The 15812-nt window shown below is 42.5% G+C and overlaps 1 long non-coding RNA gene across 1 annotated transcript in view; it reads right to left on the reverse strand.

Moving 5' to 3' along the window:
• Positions 1-2360: 2360 nt before the first annotated feature.
• Positions 2361-15812, reverse strand: part of LOC131190705 (uncharacterized) — a 138691-nt gene continuing 125239 nt past the window's right edge. Inside the window, exon 4 of the long non-coding RNA XR_009153304.1 lies at positions 2361-2496. This is a non-coding gene — a long non-coding RNA (uncharacterized LOC131190705). The remainder of the gene's footprint in view (positions 2497-15812) is intronic.

The following is a 15812-nucleotide window of genomic DNA, read 5'->3' on the forward strand; positions in this document are numbered from 1 at the left end:
GGGACTTGACATTATTGATAGAGGCTATAAGAGGATGGATGATCTATATTTGAAGAGACATTGGGGAAATGAGAACCCGTTGATATCCCTGGATGTCTAAATAGCTTTTGGTATTGTTGACTGTGGGTGGGAGCTGGTAGATGAAGGTTGTCCCCATGCAGTGGTTCTATTTCTTTGATTGTCACTGGAAGTGGTACTGAATAAAGAAGAAATTCAAGATGCTTGCTCATATGCCAAGCAATCATTCTACTGCTGAAACCCTATTCCCCCCCTTTTTTGAACTTACTTGATCAAGTGAGAACAGGTCATGCCTATATGTGTAAGGCTCGGTTAGCATTGGAATGATTGCAATTGAAAATAAAAAGATTTTCATGACAGTTGGAGGGCAATCATCACTTTGAAGAGAAACGGTGAAGTATGGAAAGAAGTGAAGAAAAAATGCACTTAAAAGGACAAACTTGTTTTTTTCAAGATGCTGCAGCATAAGACTCTTATTTTATACATATCTTGACCATGTGAATATGTGGAATGTTGCCATTAGTTTTTAGAGGTTCATTCCTTTAATAATAGAGGAAGATTTTAAGTCTCTATTGCTCATGCCATTTGGGTTGCTGCTTTTGTTGGGACTGACTGAGGAATCATGGAGATGCACTGGAGATACATATGGTTTTGCATGGTAAAGGGGATTGGGGAGCTATTTAAGGCATCAGAATGTGTGTTTTTGGGTCCAAATTGGACAGTAGAGAATCAGGTTCTGGCTTTGTACTCCTCAATATTTCCATTGTGGCTGTTCACATTTGTGGAAGATGCAAGATCAATGGTTGCCACTCAGCTAGTCTGCTGGGACTAATGTTGGATTAATCACTGTCACTGTCATTGTCACTGTTGGATCAAGCACTGTCACACTCCTTTGTTTAATAGATGTTTCCTCACTGCTTTTAAATGGAGAAGGTTCATCCGTTATTCCTGTAGCAGAAAGATTTAATTATTACTCAGTAAACTTTCTGCACACAGTGGAAGGAGAACCATCTCGTTCCACTTTTAATAGTAAAATGACTTTGGTTGTCCTGATATGGTCATTCTAGATTACTACGGAACGATCATGCATCATTGTTAAATGCTCACTAAACAGTAGTAGGTATATATTATTTTCTGTGTACCTTACACATTCTCATTTCTTTCTCTCTCTCCTCTTTCACATATGTTTTTATACATATTCAGATTGGTTATGGAAAATCTTTTACTCTACATGAGTAAAAAAAGTGGGGGGGCATCAGTCATCATATTAAAAAAAGGAGGCAAAACAAGACAAACTCAAGATTCCTGACATAAATATATAATATTCTAGACATATGACCAAATGACTTTGAAAAGACAATTAAATAATCCTACACTGATTTCCTTGCATGAATTTTCAGTACTGATGTCATTTAAAGTTTAATATTATTCCTCACAGAGATCTGAAGAGCTCTTTGTTTCCCAAGGGCACACCACAGCAGGTAACTACACAATGCTTTATTGTAGCACACACCTTCAACAGGCAGCTGCCTTGGGTTAACTCTATCCCCCCCCCCCCCCGTTTTGCAATTTGATGCAAATCAGTATTTGATGGATATTCCTTACATCAAATAAAAAATGTAAAGTTTGGAATATAACCTTTGCCTCCCTCCAAAAATTCTTGTTGGAATTAGGTGCTGCCTCAACATGATTACACCTCTTCTGATTGCTGCCAAGCTCCAGGTCGGAATCACTCCACAGTGAGCTGCTTCCTGTGATCTTGTGGTTCTGCCTGTTGTTTGTAGTAGTTGTATATTCTCAGACGTCACTTCCTCATCTTCCCATTGTCTTCTTAACGTTCTATCGACACACCCACACTTTTGTAAGCTAAGGGGCAGGGTGAGGTGCCTTTGAACATCAGCACATTCCTAAAAACATCAGGTGTGGCTCAATTAGGCAGACACCTGGAACACAGGTGTGAACGCTTATGAGTGAGCTGTAAGGGGGAGGGAGAATGAATTCTGAAACTTCTACTGTTCTTTGGGGAAAGGGATGAACTGAGACTATTCTTGGGGAAATGAGGGCAGAAAACATTTCTGCATGGCTGCAGCTGCTTTTCTCAGGCAGCTTCATTCCCTTACAGAAACAATTACAGTTAAAATTCTATAAATGATACGAATTGCTCCACACGTCTCCAGCAATTATGAATTAGGGCAACCTAGAAGAGTGTCTTGGTTGTGATTCCTCCTTGCTACAGATGCTAAAGCAGCTGTACATCTAATTTAAAGCAGCTGTACATCGAAAGCAGCTGCACATCTAACTGACATTTAGAACAATTAATCAGTGCAATGACTTGCCTCCAGAAGTTGTGGATGCTCCAACACTGGAGGTTTTTAAGAAGAGATTGTAAAACCATTTATCTGAAATGGTACAGGGTTACTTGCTTGAGCAGAGGGTTGGACTAGAAGACCTCCAAAGTCACCTTCCAGCTCTGTTATTCTGTTAATTTAAAAAAAAAACACATTGTAATCATTATAAGGAGATGCCGTAAACCAAAGAAATGCAGAAATACTGTCAGTACAAACATATAATCAGACGTTCTTCTGAAATAGTGAATCTTCCCTCATCATCATATATAAACAATATGATTTTAAATAATTATCAAAAATAACAAATAAGGTTTGTTTGCAAATCAGGACCTGCCTTCACCTGCTCTGTAGCTCTCATGCACTCCCTCACACCCTCATACATTCTTCCCAACCTGTGTTGTGTCTGTTGTGCACCCACTCTCACCCTTATGCACCTTCCCTGACCATCACTATGCTTATTGTGGCCCCATCACATCCTTGCACACACTTGCTGCACCTTCCACACACCTTCATGCACCTCCTTTCTCCCTCTCCCACCTGGCAGCAGCCATTTCCCTGTCTGACAGCCTGTGATTTGCAACTTCCTGCTGGCTTCCCCATTGACTTTGATTGCGGAGAGCGGACAGGAAATATTACTTGCCTCAAGTAACAGCCATGGGATTCAGTTAACAACGGCAACCAGGACTGCAGCAATTGCATCACTAAGCAACTTGACTGTGCTTTATGACAACATGGTTTAGGGAAGGAAATCATGGCTCCAATTGTCATTGTAAGTCTAACCCTAGTGAAGTCTGATACATTATACATTGTATTATATTACATTGTATTATACATTGATACATTATACACATTCCTAAGAGGTCTGTAAGGGGTGTGCCTAAGAGCACAAACGTGCCTACCGTTCCTGTCCTATTATTCCCTTTCATTAAAGCTAATTAATATAGTTATTAAATACTTATGCTCATATATATGCTTATATATTATATAGTTGTTACATGTCAATGCTTATCAACAGTGATTGGTCTCATTCGAGACAATGACGAATCCGCATATAGACGAGAGGTCGAACGACTAGCCTTGTGGTGCAACCAAAACAATCTGGAACTGAACACACTCAAAACCGTAGAAATGGTGGTAGACTTTAGGAGAAACCCTTCCATACTTCCACCTCTCACAATACTTGACAACACAGTATCAACAGCAGAAACCTTCAAATTTCTAGGTTCTACCATATCGCAAGATCTAAAATGGACAGCTAACATCAAAAACATCATTAAAAAAGGACAACAAAGAATGTTCTTTCTGCGCCAACTCAGTAAGCTCAAACTGCCCAAGGAGCTGCTGATCCAATTCTACAGAGGAATTATTGAGTCTGTCATTTGCACCTCTATAACTGTCTGGTTCGGTTCTGCAACCCAACAAGAAAAACACAGACTTCAGAGGATAATTAGAACTGCAGAAAAAATAATTGCTACCAACCTGCCTTCCATTGAGGACCTGTATACTGCACGAATCAAGAAGAGGGCCGTGAAAATATTTGCAGATCCCTCGCATCCTGGACATAAACTGTTTCAACTCCTACCCTCAAAACGACACTATAGAGCACTGCACACCAGAACAACTAGACACAAGAACAGTTTTTTCCCGAAGGCCATCACTCTGCTAAACAAATAATTCCATCAACACTGTCAGACTATTTACTGAATCTGCACTACTATTAATCGACTCATAGTTCCCATCACCAATCTCTTTCCACTTATGACTGTATGACTATAACTTGTTGCTGGCAATCCTTATGATTTATATTGATATATTGACCATCAATTGTGTTGTAAATGTTGTACCTTGATGAACGTATCTTTTCTTTTATGTACACTGAGAGCATATGCACCAAGACAAATTCCTTGTGTGTCCAATCACACTTGGCCAATAAAATTCTATTCTATTCTATTCTATTCTATTCTATTCTATTCTATATATACTGTTGTGACAAAATAAATAAATAAATAAATAAATAAATAAATAAATAATTCATGCCTGTTTTATTTCACCTGAAATTCAAGATTATAAATTACATTCAGTTATATGTAAATTAGGCTCTAATTTATCTTCTTTTCTGAGACAATAATTCTATGTATATATACAAATATTACTCAATGAACTTTCAAGTTGCAAACTTTTGCCAATACAATTAAACGTGTCTCAGCTTACATACAGCAGATCCCAGAAGTCAGGAGAAAGCAGGAAAGGATAATCATACTGTACATATGTTGTGTGCTAGAAATTAAACTTTTCCTGCCTTCTCCCAACTTCCGCTTGTATACAAAAGTTTGTATGCAAACTAGGGCATACAAAATTTTTGCCAGACCAATTCTTGAATATAGCTCATTTGTCTGGAACCCACACTGCATATCATACATTAATACAACTGAACAAGTCCAGAGATATTTACAAGAAGAGTCCTCCACTCCCCTGCTTGCAACAAAATACCTTATGCCACCAGACTCGAAATTTTGGGCTTAGAAAATTTAGAACTTCGCCATCTTCAGTCTGACCTAAGCATAGTACATAAAATCATCTGCTACAATGTCCTACCAGCCAATGAATACTTCAGATTCAACCAAAACAATACAAGAGCACACAATAGATACAAACTCATGGCAAACCAATCCAAACTAGACTGCAGAAAATACGACTTCAGTAATAGAGCTGTCAACACTTGGAATGCGCTACCTGACTCTGTGGTTTCTTCCCCAAATCCCCAAAACTTTAACCTTAGACTGTCTACTGTAGACCTCACCCCATTCCTAAGAGGTCTGTAAGGGGCGCCGCGTGCATAAGTGCACCAGCATGTCTACCGTCCCTGTCCTAATTTTTTTCTTTATACTGTTTGCAGATCAGGTTGTTGTTTAGTTGTGGGTGGTGTGTAGTGACTGTGTGTGTCTTTAATTAAGCTGAAGAGTGATAATGGGGAGGGGAATAGTGCAAAGAAGTGCCAGTCGATCATGATGCAGACAAAGGTGGAGAAATTGAAGCGAGGGGAGGGGAGTTGAGGGCAAACATGGCACTTTCCTAGAACATTAATCCTTCCACAGTCAGAAGAATTAAGAACAAAGAGAAGTTCATGGCAAATGTGAAAAGTTCAATGTCTATGCAATCCAAACTGATAAGCAGGAGGAAAAGTGATGGATGGAAAACTGCACCTGTGTTGGCTATGAGCTATATTTTATTTTATTTTATATTTTTATTTTATATTTTTATTTTATATTTTATTTTAATTTAATTTTATTATTTAATTTTATTTTTTTATTTTATTTTTTTATTTTAGCGATGTTGCTTTATTGCAGGGCACAATTTTTTTAGATTACTTAGAATATTTTGTGTCACCTGAAGAAAAAAGGAAGGATACCCAATTCAAAAATGTTTTACTGTCATGTTTTCCATTGACTCTGTTTGTTGGAAGCCAGCTGTGAAGTGCACAAATAGTGATTATGTGACTCCAGGACACTATGATGATAGTAAACATACACAAGTTGTGAAGCTGCTGAATCTCGATAATATGGCTCCAGGGACACTGCAATGGAAGTTGAAGTCCACAAGTCTTAAAGGGACCAAGGTTGGAGACCCCTGGCCTAGACAAACCCCTGAAGTTTTGTTGGTAGGATTTCCAAAGTGATTTGCCATTGCTTGCTTCCTAGGACTGAGAAAGAATGAATGGTCCAAGGTCACCCACTCACGATCTCCTGGTTTCTAACCTGATGCCTTAATAACTACCCCAAACTGGTTTTTTCAAGAATATTATTATTTTACCATTATTGAGGTGATCTCAGGATGTTGTGCTTAATTTTATGTAAATTTTACAAGGATAAATAAGGTATGGCTAGACTGTTGCCAGCACTGAGTTTTTCCCCTTTTCTTTTCTTTAGTTATACAAGTAAAATCCATTCATTTATGTTCCAAAGATCCAATTTCAATCCATAAACCATTATGTGACTGTCATTAATTTAGCTGCTGTATTGATGTTAGAAATACCCATACTCACATACTGGACTGTCTTTTTTTACAAGTGTCCTTGAATTCTCTAGATTCTCTCCTTATAAACTGAATATATATTCTGCTTTGCTATTCTAACACTATATCTGATATACTAATAAGTAGTGGAAGAAAAAGAAAAGGCAATTTCAGAGGGATTTTAAATGTTACTAAGGATGTCTGATACCTTCATAATAAATTTATCTATCACTTTTATTGGTATCCTTCTTGACTTCTTTTGCTTCTATCATAATTCTACTAAAGTAAAGTCTTTAAATATATAAAAAAGGATATTATGAATATTCATGACAAACTTTTTCCATGGAATAGAAAGAAGGCATTGTTCACAAATAGGTTCAGATCTCATTCAGAATTAACTGTTCCATCTTGTTTTATTTCAAGCAGAGATAATATTATATACAGTTGTTGGATTCTTTCAATAGTTTGTCAAAAGATATGATTAGTTCAAAGCGATGTATTATTGCATATCACTGCTATTACCAAAGGAATCCTTTGCCCCTGAATTGAGTCCTTTGCCTTTCTTTTATTTTGATTCTTTATATTTTTTAATTTTTTGCCAATAAGATAATGGTAAAGTTTATAATTTCTAGGTTCTTCACATTTCTAGGTTCTATCATAGCTCAAGACATAAAATGGATACCTAACATCAAAAATGTCATCACAAAGGCACAACAAAAAATGTTCTTTTTGCGCCAACTCAGGAAGCTCAAACTGCCCAAGGAGCTGCTGATCCAGTTCTACAGAGGAATTATTGAGTCTGTCATCTGCACCCCTATAACTGTCCAGTTTGGTTCTGCAACCCAACAAGACAGACACAGACTTCAGAGGATAATTAGAACTGCAGAAAAAAACAATTATTACCAACCTGCCTTCCATTGAGGACCTGTATACTGCACGAGTCAAAAAGAGGGCTGTGAAAATATTTACAGACCCCTTGCATCCTGGACATAAACTGTTAGATTTGGGCAATAAAGAGGCAGGAGACCAGTGAGTGACAACAGCTCTTTAGTTTATAGTGAACCCAGCAAAAACATCCGGCAAAAACCCCTCTTTATATACAGTTTTGGCTGAGGCTTCAACCAATCAGCAACGTGCTATTTCCCGCCCAAGTTTCCCTCCAAAACTTTAAAGATACATTACACTCCTTCCCTCCCAGAACGCATTGTACCCACATTTACATAAAATTAACATCTTATTTCTCCACGTAGTCACGCAAGTAGACTGGGTGTCTCCTAACTCTCTCGGACCTGCGCAATTCATTTTCTGGGAGTGAGTCGAGCTGGCCGGAGGGACTGTTTGTTCCTCCCAGCTCCTCCTCTAGGCCATCCGGCCCTGGATTATTGGCAGCGTCATCCCTGCTGTCTTCAGGAGGAACCGGTTGGTGTCGCTGGACCTCGTCGGACTCAGATAAGTCCCGCGTTTGCCCCGGGTTTGAGTCAGCTGTGGATTCAAACATTTGGTAGTCAGGGCCTGACTGATCTGTTTCTGATTTACTTGTTATTCGTTTCCTTATTTGGTCTATGTGGCGCTTCCAAACCCGGCCATCCTCCATCTCTACGAGATATGATTTCGGCCCGGTTATTTCAAGAATTGTCCCTTTTAACCACGTTGGACCTCGCTATAGTTGTGTGCCCATACTGGGTCGCCCACTGTCATTTCACAATAGATACAAACTCATGGCAAACCAATCCAAACTAGACTGCAGAAAAACAATTACTACCAACCTGCCTTACATTGAGGACCCGTATACTGCACGAGTCAAAAAGAGGGCTGTGAAAATATTTACAGACCCCTTGCATCCAGGACATAAACTGTTAGATTTGGGCAATAAAGAGGCAGGAGACCAGTGAGTGACAACAGCTCTTTAGTTTATAGTGAACCCAGCAAAACATCCGCAAAACCCTCTTTATATACAGTTTTGGCTGAGGCTTCAACCAATCAGCAACGTGCTATTTCCGCCCAAGTTTCCTCCAAAACTTTAAAGATACATTACACTCCTTCCCTCCCAGAACGCATTGTACCCATATTTACATAAAATTAACATCTTATTTCTCCACGTAGTCACGCAAGTAGACTGGGTGTCTCCTAACTCTCTCGGACCTCGCAATTCATTTTCTGGGAGTGAGTCGAGCTGGCCGGAGGGACTGTTTGTTCCTCCCAGCTCCTCCTCTAGGCCATCCGGCCCTGGATTATTGGCAGCGTCATCCCTGCTGTCTTCAGGAGGAACCGGTTGGTGTCGCTGGAGCTCGTCGGACTCAGATAAGTCCCGCGTTTGAGTCAGCTGTGGATTCAAACATTTGGTAGTCAGGGCCTGACTGATCTGTTTCTGATTTACTTGTTATTCGTTTCTTATTTGGTCTATGTGGCGCTTCCAAACCCGGCCATCCTCCATCTCTACGAGATATGATTTCGGCCCGGTTATTTCAAGAATTGTCCCTTTTAACCACGTTGGACCTCGCTATAGTTGTGTGCCCATACTGGGTCGCCCACTGTCATTTCTCTCATTTTACCGTGTGCCCCTTGTACCCAACCAATTACAGTCCTTATTGTAATGTCCTTGTAAGATGCCCTAGCCACCTCCTTGGATGTGACTGGGCCAGAGTCCAAAGAGTCAATTAGCAGGACGGGTGTCCCGGGTAGGGTCTTGATGGTCTCCGTAACGGGCATCTGCTCAGGCGTCCGCATGCCCTAAGTCCTTCCCTGGCGGTGAAGCAATTTGTAAGTATGCTGCCAGGAAGATGGTCCATCGGGTCAGTCTGGGTGAGAGGGCCACGGGCGTTGGGCGGTCGCCCGCCAATAGGCCTAGTAGGGGTCTATGGTCTGTGACTATCTCGAAGTCACGTCTGAATACATATTCGTGGAATTTCTTTACCCCGGAGACTATAGCCAATGCTTCCCTATCTAGCTGACTATAGTTCCTCTCGGCCGAAGACATTGTTCGGGAGTGATACGCTATAGGGGCTTCTGTTCCGTTTGGCAATCTGTGGCTGAGCACAGCCCCCACCCCATAGGGAGATGCATCACAAACTAGCACTAATGGCAACGTGCCATTGTATTGAATAAGGAGGCTATCGCTGGACAAAAGTTTTTTACCCCTTCAAATGCCTTAGCTTCCGCCTTCCCCATGACCACACAGCCTTCTTTGCTAGTAATTTGTGTAGCGGTTCGCTATTGTTGCCTTGTTCTTTAAGAATACCGCATAGAAGTTTACCAGGCCTAAGAATGCCTGTAACTCCATTTTAGTTTGTGTGTGTCTTTAATTAAGCTGAAGAGTGATAATGGGGAGGAATAGTGCAAAGAAGTGCCAGTCGATCATGATGCAGACAAAGGTGGAGAAATTGAAGCGAGGGGAGGGGAGTTGAGGGCAAACATGGCACTTTCCTAGAACATTAATCCTTCCACAGTCAGAAGAATTAAGAACAAAGAGAAGTTCATGGCAAATGTGAAAAGTTCAATGTCTATGCAATCCAAACTGATAAGCAGGAGGAAAAGTGATGGATGGAAAACTGCACCTGTGTTGGCTATGAGCTATATTTTATTTTATTTTATATTTTTATTTTATATTTTTATTTTATATTTTATTTTAATTTAATTTTATTATTTAATTTTATTTTTTTATTTTATTTTTTTATTTTAGCGATGTTGCTTTATTGCAGGGCACAATTTTTTTAGATTACTTAGAATATTTTGTGTCACCTGAAGAAAAAAGGAAGGATACCCAATTCAAAAATGTTTTACTGTCATGTTTTCCATTGACTCTGTTTGTTGGAAGCCAGCTGTGAAGTGCACAAATAGTGATTATGTGACTCCAGGACACTATGATGATAGTAAACATACACAAGTTGTGAAGCTGCTGAATCTCGATAATATGGCTCCAGGGACACTGCAATGGAAGTTGAAGTCCACAAGTCTTAAAGGGACCAAGGTTGGAGACCCCTGGCCTAGACAAACCCCTGAAGTTTTGTTGGTAGGATTTCCAAAGTGATTTGCCATTGCTTGCTTCCTAGGACTGAGAAAGAATGAATGGTCCAAGGTCACCCACTCACGATCTCCTGGTTTCTAACCTGATGCCTTAATAACTACCCCAAACTGGTTTTTTCAAGAATATTATTATTTTACCATTATTGAGGTGATCTCAGGATGTTGTGCTTAATTTTATGTAAATTTTACAAGGATAAATAAGGTATGGCTAGACTGTTGCCAGCACTGAGTTTTTCCCTTTTCTTTTCTTTAGTTATACAAGTAAAATCCATTCATTTATGTTCCAAAGATCCAATTTCAATCCATAAACCATTATGTGACTGTCATTAATTTAGCTGCTGTATTGATGTTAGAAATACCCATACTCACATACTGGACTGTCTTTTTTTACAAGTGTCCTTGAATTCTCTAGATTCTCTCCTTATAAACTGAATATATATTCTGCTTTGCTATTCTAACACTATATCTGATATACTAATAAGTAGTGGAAGAAAAAGAAAAGGCAATTTCAGAGGGATTTTAAATGTTACTAAGGATGTCTGATACCTTCATAATAAATTTATCTATCACTTTTATTGGTATCCTTCTTGACTTCTTTTGCTTCTATCATAATTCTACTAAAGTAAAGTCTTTAAATATATAAAAAAGGATATTATGAATATTCATGACAAACTTTTTCCATGGAATAGAAAGAAGGCATTGTTCACAAATAGGTTCAGATCTCATTCAGAATTAACTGTTCCATCTTGTTTTATTTCAAGCAGAGATAATATTATATACAGTTGTTGGATTCTTTCAATAGTTTGTCAAAAGATATGATTAGTTCAAAGCGATGTATTATTGCATATCACTGCTATTACCAAAGGAATCCTTTGCCCCTGAATTGAGTCCTTTGCCTTTCTTTTATTTTGATTCTTTATATTTTTTAATTTTTTGCCAATAAGATAATGGTAAAGTTTATAATTTCTAGGTTCTTCACATTTCTAGGTTCTATCATAGCTCAAGACATAAAATGGATACCTAACATCAAAATGTCCGCCGGGCTGCGGCCAGTTGTCACACAGGGGGTTCTGTGTTGGACTGCTAGGAAGGTATCGATTTTTGTTTGCCAATCGCCTGGCCTTATCCTGGATAATGCTTCTTTTGCGCTCCGAATGAAACGTTCTGCAAGTCCGTTCGTTGCCGGGTGGAAAGGCGCCGAGAGGACATGTCTGATGCCCTCCTCCGCCAAGTACCCCTCAAACTGGGTTGCCGTGAATTGCGGGCCGTTGTCGGAAACTAGGGTGTCGGGCAACCCATGGGTTACAAATAGGTGCCTCAGGACTGAGATCACTGACTCGGCAGTCGTGGATCTCATGAGAATGGTTTCTAGCCATTTGGAGTAGGCATCTACTACCACTAGAAAGGTTTGCCCGTGGAATGGGCTGGCAAAATCGATGTGAATCCTAGACCATGGCCCCTGGGGTTTCTCCCACTCTCTGATTGGGGCCGTAGGGGGTAGTGGCCTTGACTCTTGGCAGGCTTGGCATTTCCCTACCCTGTCGCTAATTTCCTTGTCCATCAAGGGCCACCACACATAACTCCTCACTAAACCCTTCATTCTCACGATCCCCGGGTGGCCCACATGCAGGAGTTCCAATACATTTTTTCGTAATTTCTCCGGGATCACCACCCTATCTCCCCATAACAGACACCCCCCTTGAACCGATAGCTCCTCTCGTTTTTTCACAAAGTCTTTGAAACGCTCGCCCGGCGCAGCGGGCCATCCCCTTTGTACCCAACCAATTACAGTCCTTATTGTAATGTCCTTGTAAGATGCCCTAGCCACCTCCTTGGACGTGACCGGGCCAGAGTCCAAAGAGTCAATTAGCAGGACGGGTTCCCCCGGGGTAGGGTCTTCGATGGTCTCCGGTAACGGGCATCTGCTCAGGGCGTCCGCATGCCCTAAGTCCTTCCCTGGCCGGTGAAGCAATTTGTAAGAGTATGCTGCCAGGAAGATGGTCCATCGGGTCAGTCTGGGTGAGAGGGCCACGGGCGTTGGGCGGTCGCCCGCCAATAGGCCTAGTAGGGGTCTATGGTCTGTGACTATCTCGAAGTCACGTCTGAATACATATTCGTGGAATTTCTTTACCCCGGAGACTATAGCCAATGCTTCCCTATCTAGCTGACTATAGTTCCTCTCGGCCGAAGACATTGTTCGGGAGTGATACGCTATAGGGGCTTCTGTTCCGTTTGGCAATCTGTGGCTGAGCACAGCCCCCACCCCATAGGGAGATGCATCACAAACTAGCACTAATGGCAACGTGCCATTGTATTGAATAAGGAGGCTATCGCTGGACAAAAGTTTTTTACCCCTTCAAATGCCTTAGCTTCCGCCTTCCCCCATGACCACACAGCCTTCTTTGCTAGTAATTTGTGTAGCGGTTCGGCTATTGTTGCCTTGTTCTTTAAGAATACCGCATAGAAGTTTACCAGGCCTAAGAATGCCTGTAACTCCATTTTAGTTTGTGGAGCTGGGTCCTTCCTGATGGCCCGTACCTTGCTCTCAGTGGGTGGATCCTTCCCTGTCTATCCGGTAGCCCAGGAATTCTACGGATCCTACCCCGATCTGGCATTTGTTCAGCTTAACCTTAAGCCCGGCAGACCTGAAAATGCCCAAAACCTTCCTCAGCCTTACCCCCAATTCCTCTAAATTCTCAGCTGATACCAAGACATCGTCAGTAGGGTACCACCCCGGGTAGTCCCTGCAATAGTCGCTCCATTAGGTTCTGGAATAACCCAGGAGCCACACTAACCCCAAACTGTAACCGGGTGCATTTAAAAGCACCCCGGTGCGTGACGATTGTTTGTGCTTCGGCTGTGCTGCTATCTACGGGTAACTGCTGATAGGCTTGAGCCAAATCTAGCTTGGCGAAAACCTGCCCTTGTCCTAACGAGTGCAACAAGTGTTGCACTACTGGGACGGGGTATGCACTCTTCTGCAATGCTTTGTTAAGCATTGCCTTGTAGTCAGCGCAAATCCGGACCGATCCGTCCGGTTTGACTGGGGTGACTATAGGTGTCTCCCATTTTGCATGGTCAACGGGCACTAGTATCCCCTGGCTTACTAGTTTGTCCAGCTCCCGGTCAATCTTGGGCTTTAGGGCGAATGGGACCCTCCTAGCCTTTAACCGGATAAGGGCAACTTGTGGGTCTAGGTTAAAGGAAATAGGGGTCCCCTCGTACTTGCCCAGGCAGTCTTTGAAGACGTCCTCAAACTCCTTCATTAGTTCATCTTTGAGGTCGACTTCATTCCTGAAGACCCCGGTCACTCCCATGCCCAAAGCTCGGAACCAGTCCAGTCCTAGCAAACTCGGTAAGGTTCCATCAACTATGGTGATTGGCAGAGTCGTCCCTGCTGTCTTCAGGAGGAACCGGTTGGTGTCGCTGGACCTCGTCGGACTCAGATAAGTCCCGTTTGCCCCGGGTTTGAGTCAGCTGTGGATTCAAACATTTGGTAGTCAGGGCCTGACTGATCTGTTTCTGATTTACTTGTTATTCGTTTCTTATTTGGTCTATGTGGCGCTTCCAAACCCGGCCATCCTCCATCTCTACGAGATATGATTTGGCCCGGTTATTTCAAGAATTGTCCTTTTAACCACGTTGGACCTCGCTATAGTTGTGTGCCCATACTGGGTCGCCCACTGTCATTTCTCTCATTTTACCGTGTGCCCCTTGTACCCAACCAATTACAGTCCTTATTGTAATGTCCTTGTAAGATGCCTAGCCACCTCCTTGGATGTGACTGGGCCAGAGTCCAAAGAGTCAATTAGCAGGACGGGTGTCCCGGGTAGGGTCTTCGATGGTCTCCGTAACGGGCATCTGCTCAGGCGTCCGCATGCCCTAAGTCCTTCCTGGCGGTGAAGCAATTTGTAAGAGTATGCTGCCAGGAAGATGGTCCATCGGGTCAGTCTGGGTGAGAGGCCACGGGCGTTGGGCGCTCGCCCGCCAATAGGCCTAGTAGGGGTCTATGGTCTGTGACTATCTCGAAGTCACGTCTGAATACATATTCGTGGAATTTCTTTACCCCGGAGACTATAGCCAATGCTTCCCTATCTAGCTGACTATAGTTCCTCTCGTTTTTCACAAAGTCTTTGAAACGCCGCCCGGCGCAGCGGCCATCCCTTTGTACCCAACCAATTACAGTCCTTATTGTAATGTCCTTGTAAGATGCCCTAGCCACCTCCTTGGATGTGACTGGGCCAGAGTCCAAAGAGTCAATTAGCAGGACGGGTGCCCCCGGGGTAGGGTCTCCGATGGTCCCCGGTAACGGGCATCTGCTCAGGGCGCCCGCATGCCCTAAGTCCTCCCCTGGCCGGTGAAGCAATTTGTATGAGTATGCCGCCAGGAAGATGGTCCATCTGGTCAGTCTGGGTGAGAGGGCCACGGGCGTTGGGCGGTCGCCCGCCAATAGGCCTAGTAGGGGTCTATGGTCTGTGACTATCTCGAAGTCACGTCTGAATACATATTCGTGGAATTTCTTTACCCCGGAGACTATAGCCAATGCTTCCCTATCTAGCTGACTATAGTTCCTCTCGTTTTTCACAAAGTCTTTGAAACGCCGCCCGGCGCAGCGGCCATCCCTTGTACCCATCTGGGGTGTAGGTTGGGTTTAGTCGGTCTAATGGGCACCTGAGCTTCCTGCCCATCAATAGTTCCGCCGGGCTGCGGCCAGTTGTCACACAGGGGGTTCTGTGTTGGACGGCTAGGAAGGTATTGATTTTTGTTTGCCAATCGCCTGGCCTTATCCTGGATAATGCTTCTTTTTGCGCCAACTCAGGAAGCTCAAACTGCCCAAGGAGCTGCTGATCCAGTTCTACAGAGGAATTATTGAGTCTGTCATCTGCACCCCTATAACTGTCCAGTTTGGTTCTGCAACCCAACAAGACAGACACAGACTTCAGAGGATAATTAGAACTGCAGAAAAAAACAATTATTACCAACCTGCCTTCCATTGAGGACCTGTATACTGCACGAGTCAAAAAGAGGGCTGTGAAAATATTTACAGACCCCTTGCATCCTGGACATAAACTGTTAGATTTGGGCAATAAAGAGGCAGGAGACCAGTGAGTGACAACAGCTCTTTAGTTTATAGTGAACCCAGCAAAAACATCCGGCAAAAACCCCTCTTTATATACAGTTTTGGCTGAGGCTTCAACCAATCAGCAACGTGCTATTTCCCGCCCAAGTTTCCCTCCAAAACTTTAAAGATACATTACACTCCTTCCCTCCCAGAACGCATTGTACCCACATTTACATAAAATTAACATCTTATTTCTCCACGTAGTCACGCAAGTAGACTGGGTGTCTCCTAACTCTCTCGGACCTGCGCAATTCATTTTCTGGGAGTGAGTCGAGCTGGCCGGAGGGACT

Source organism: Ahaetulla prasina, chromosome 1, assembly GCF_028640845.1.
Source record: "Ahaetulla prasina isolate Xishuangbanna chromosome 1, ASM2864084v1, whole genome shotgun sequence".
Classification (NCBI taxonomy): domain Eukaryota; kingdom Metazoa; phylum Chordata; class Lepidosauria; order Squamata; family Colubridae; genus Ahaetulla; species Ahaetulla prasina.